This window comes from Lutra lutra, chromosome 10, assembly GCF_902655055.1.
Source record: "Lutra lutra chromosome 10, mLutLut1.2, whole genome shotgun sequence".
In the NCBI taxonomy this organism is placed as follows: Eukaryota; Metazoa; Chordata; class Mammalia; order Carnivora; family Mustelidae; genus Lutra; species Lutra lutra.
The window spans coordinates 103,871,796-103,877,173 of record NC_062287.1 but is presented as its reverse complement, the minus strand read 5'-3'; the positions used below and the strand labels follow the sequence as shown (position 1 = coordinate 103,877,173).

The window sequence follows — 5,378 nt, the reverse complement described above, 5'->3', positions numbered from 1 at the left end:
TCTCGCTTCTCTGCTCTCCAGCCTCTGAGACTTCCTGCCCCTTTCTCAGAGCAGTAGCTATGATTACACAAGATATGATCTTCGGTGTACTTACAGTCAGTGCATGAAAAATACCTCTGCTTTCTTTTTATAAATTTCAAGGACTCGAAAGTAACACAAAATACAACTAACATGTAAGAATAAATAGCTGGTGAAGACTAGTGACTTGCATGATCCCAGTTAGAATTCATTTCCCCCATCCCTGTAGGTAAGTCAACTAGTTTATCTGAGCCTGAGTTTTTGGTCTACTGAATAGGGATGAATAATAGGGATTGCACTGTTGGCTGTTGGGAAGACTAAAGAGAAAAGATGCAAAGAGCTTACAAAAAGTAGGTACTCAGTAACTAGTGATAACAATGATATTCATTTTGGATTTGGGGGAATTTATTTATTTTCCCATTTCCCAGGTTCTTGGCAAATTGAAAGCCACCTCTGGGTACTTGTTGCCCAACTGTCACTTCTTTGGGTGCTTTTTTTCTTCTCTGCTTCTGGCTTCATATCTTCTGAATAACTTCGCGCTCAGGCAAGTCCAGGCACATCTTGGGAAGGATACAGTGGATGGGGGTCTGAAGCACAGCCATTTAGACTGCATACAAGCTCACATGCTGGGAAGTAGGGGTATTGAGGGGACATTGTTGCTACCTTAACATTCCTTTTAAGACTGCTTGGAGAACAGCCTCTGCTCAGAAGGACAGAGATTAAGATGGCTCTAGAAGTGTGACCTGCACACCAAGAGCTGGCAGCATGATGTGCTCCATACTTCCTCAGTTTCCTAAAGGTGGCAAAGCTATCCCCTGAGAGAGGAACAAAACTAAGCCAGGGATATTTAAGGAACTCATAAAATCTTGGAGAGAATTTTAGTCCAGTCTTTTACCTCCAAGTGAGGAAATACTACTGAAGGAGCCTACCACAGATGACTCATCATGTCAGTGGAAGAAGTAGGACTAGAATCCAAGTCTCTTGGCTTCTGGGTCAGGTGTTCATCGGGACAACAGTCTGTCAACTTTGTCATCATCTCCATCCTCATGGCCAGCATCATCGTCATTGAGGAAAACCTTCATGGTCCAGACCTTCCTCTGGGTCTGTGACCTGCTTTGAACAAATTGTCAAAGAAAGACATAGGTCATTGGGCTTCTCTCACACCTCTTCTGAGTCTGAGAAGGAATTTGTGGGGAAATCAGTTAACCAGTTTTCTCATATATAAAATGATAATAAAGAGGTTTTCAGAATTTCTGTGAGGAGTTGGTCATGTATTAAGTCACTTATATAAGTCTATAATGTGCCCAGCATAAAGTCTCACATATATTAGAATTCATAAAAATCTGTGTTCTTTGCCCAACATCTTCTCCCACACCCTTTATAGAAAAGTATGTTTCATGTCTCGATTGATCTCTGGCCTCTATTGTGATTTTTCTACACATACTCTAAATCCATGCTCCTGTGTATTGATTGGGTATCCTCAGCCCTTTCCAGAGTCCTAGCACTCTAGACGGCAAATGACTCATGGTGCTAAGCTTGCTTCAAGGGTGAAGTCCAAGAATTTCCCAATTTCCCCCTCCCTGGTCCAGGCTGACCCTGAAGTTAGTAAGTATGGAAGTGCATCTCAGATCTATGAACTGGAACAGAGATGACTGAGATTTCTTTTCTCCAGAAACAGGGGATACAGACTATCCAAAAGGGGTTCCCCAGAGCACAGTTCATTGTCTTCGACATTTGAGCTCCTCCTTTCCAACTTTCTGCTCAGCTACCCTTAACTAACATAGGGTTTCATCCTCATGGGAGCTATATGGTCGTAGTAATTTGGGTGCTCCACTACTGGGAGGCAGAAGAAAGGTATCAAAGAGGAAGGTAGACATTGACACATTCCCATGAATCTCCAACAAAATTCTTCTCAAGTCTCATTGTCCAGAAACATGTCATATTGCCATTTCCATCCATAAGCTAGAAAATACCAGATTTTTAGTTGTGCACCACACCATTCCTGAATAAAGTCACCATGATTTTATAAGAAAGATAAGGAGACCCTACAATAAAGAAGCAAATTATCTTGCTACAATTAGTGTTGAATTTGCAAGGTAATTTCTTTGAGGTGTGTGTATTCATCTTGGTTAGCTGGATTATTACATCGTTCACATAAGCTGGTTATGAACTCATTTGAAGATATAGCTGAAAATATTTGAAAAACTATGAAATGGCACATTTAAGACTTGGGAAGATTTCTTCCTATTTTCTTAAACCAGATAGTAGCAGTGTAAAGATATGAAACTATTTTACCATCACTTTGCAGATATTAAAATACATTTGGAAGAATTTTATATTTCATTTTTTTTAAAGATTTTATTTATTTGACAGACAGAGATCACAAGTAGGCAGAGAGGCAGACAGATAGAGAGAGAGGGGGAAGCAGGCTCCCCGCAGAGCACAGAGCCCGATGTGGGGCTCGATCCCAGGACACTGGGACCATGACCTGAGCCGAAGGCAGAGGCTTTAACCCACTGAGCCACCCAGGTGCCCCTTTATTTTTCATTTTTAAACACACACACACACACACACACACACACACACACACACACACACACACCTATATTATATCAAATTTTAATCACATTTTGAAGACCAAAATTTCTTCATTAGTTTTTTTTCCCCTATAATTTGGGCTAGCAAATAATTTTGAGTGTGAAAGGTAAATATTTCTAGGAAATAAATCAAAACTGAGTATTGTGTCTCGTAACAACTGATTCCATCCACTGAAGCTGATAAATGATTATAAATGTTGAATAGAAGGATTTGTTTTAAACAACTAATTTTCCCTTTCCAGAGTGCTAGATTTCAGTCTTCAGTTTACATAACCACCACGAAATGTCCTTCTTACCATTTGGAAAAATCCTTACTTTCCCCACTCAGTGATTTCTTAATGAATTTACTCTGTGGTGCTTCCTTACCAGGCACATATATAAACACATAAACTTAGCTTTCCTCCCTCCCTCCTTCCTTTTCCCCTCCCTCCCCTCTTTCCTTCTTTCCTTCCTTCCCTCCTCCTCTCGCTCTTTCTTTTCTTTTCTTTTCTTTCCTTTCTTTCTTTCTTCCCTTCTTTGTTTCTTTCTTTCATGTTTGGTAACTCTGATGATGTTTATTTTGCTCTTTGACACATGTCAAATCTTTTTTTTTTTTTTCAAGATTGTATTTATTTGTCAGAAAGAGAGAGAGAGAAAGAAAGCAAAAGCAGGGGGAACGGTAGACTCCTCGCTGAGTAAGGAACCCAATCCTGGGATCATGACCTGAGCCAAAGGCAGATACTTAACTGACTGAGCCACTCAGGCATCCCAACACATGTCTAATCTTATCAGATAAAGTCTTATCAACCTTCTGTGATTTGAGATTCTTAATATTGCTTAAATTTTGAAAAAAACTCCTTATTGATATGAAATGTCGCCTTCACTTTAAGTAAGTGGTACTCAGACAAAATCCCCTCACCGCTTAACCTGTTATAATCATACTAACTTTTGCCATTAAATAGTCAACTAGATTTATTGCTACAGATATTTCTTATTTACTTAATATGCAATGATTGTCATATAAAATTACATTTATTCGTGGTTATTTTTATTTTAACAAATAATACTGCACAAAAATATACAATGATGACATTTACTTTTTTTTTTAAGATTTTTTATTTATTTGACAGAGAGATAGAGAGAGTAGAAGTAAGCAGAGCGGCAGGCAGAGGGAGAGAGAGAAGCAGGCTCTCTGTTGAGCAGGGAGCCTGATGTGGGGCTTGATCCCAGGGCCCTGTAATCATGACCTGAGCCAAAGGTGGAGGCTTAACTACTGAGCCACCCAGGCGCCCCTGACATTTACTTTTTAAAATGCATTTATTTAAGTAGAAAAAGTGAGTTAGTTAAAATTGCTAAATTTCAACTGGTTTATAGTCATGGTTCTTTAATTAGAATTTGGGGATAGGGCACATTTTCTAAGATGGGCACTTAAGAAATCCAAGTTCTTCTCTAAGGAGCATACCATGGTGTAAGGAATCTAATGGCTCAATTTCTCAAGCATGAGTGTATGCAACATGGAGAGCACAAAAATAATATATCACTGGGGCACCTGGGTGACTCAATTGGTTAAGCATCGCCTGGGGCTCAGGTCATGATCCCAGCGTCCTGGGACTAAGCCCCACATCCAGCATCCTACTCAGTGGGGAGCCTGCTTCTCCCTTTACCTCTGCAGCTCCCCCTGCTTGTGCTCTCTCACATGCTCTTTCTCTCTTGAATAAATTAAGAAAATCTAAAAAAAAATAATAATAATAGTAACAGCACTTTTTCTTTTTGGGTTTTCAAAATCTTTGTAACTTGTATTTGAATAAGCAGGACTTACAGAATTCAAAGAAAACAACCTCATTCTTCCCCCACAACTGTCCTATCCAGATGTTCTCAGTAGGACTACATGTCCCCAGCTTTTTATTTAAAATCTTAGGTAAATTGCTTTCAGGGAGTAGAGAATTCTAGGCACTTGAATATCTAAAATGTACTGTTTTACATAAGAATCAAAGTTCAGCTTTCATTTACTGTGAAAGCTTCTCTCTCAGTTCCGGTCTGCTCTAGACAGGACATCTATTGTGGGAAGGAGGAAAAAGTACTCTTTTTTTCTCTCTCTAACAGCCCTCCCCAGCTTGCTGACAGGGATTTCTGTTCCTTGCAATCAGGGGCAGGAGTGAGGAATGCTGAGCGACAGAGAACATCAACTGGTACTTTCCCACCGTGATGTCAGGGGGCTAGGGGCTGAGTGCACCAGAGCTGCACCACTGGGATTCCTTGGCTTGGCCCTCGCAGTACTCTAATGCACTTCCTCGGCCAGTGGTTCATGATTCCGCCTACTTCCCACCCCTGGGTAGACATCAAAAATCTCTGGCCTCTTTCCGTTCAAGGTCTCCTTGCCTCTTTTGGTATCCTTTTGGAGCAAGTCTAAGACCACTCAGGTGGAGTTAACTTTCACATGGCTGACTTATGGAAGGACAGGCCATCCCAATACAACCTGCTTCTCCTGCTAGCTGTGGCAGACCAACTCTAGGGTGCTCTAATGCTTCCTGCCTCCTCGTGTTCATGCCCTTTGTGATTGCTTCCCCTTGAGTAGAGGTGAGACCTATGAATAAATAGAACACAGCAAGGTGACAGAACGCTTGCTTGATCACATTGCAAGAGATGGTATCATGCCTTACTGGTGTCTCTTTCTCTTTCTTGCTGGCTTGGAGGAAGCAGGCAGCCATGTTGTGGAGCTCCACGTGGCCAGGGACTGTGAGTCGCTGTTAGGAACTTAGAGTAGACTCTAACCAACAGCCTACA

The 5,378-nt window shown here is 41.0% G+C and overlaps 1 protein-coding gene across 1 annotated transcript in view; it reads left to right on the top strand.

The window, feature by feature from the left end:
* Nucleotides 1-5,378, top strand: part of LOC125078668 (membrane-spanning 4-domains subfamily A member 4A-like) — a 210,631-nt gene that overhangs the window by 156,163 nt on the left and 49,090 nt on the right. The gene's annotated exons all lie outside the window — the stretch shown is intronic.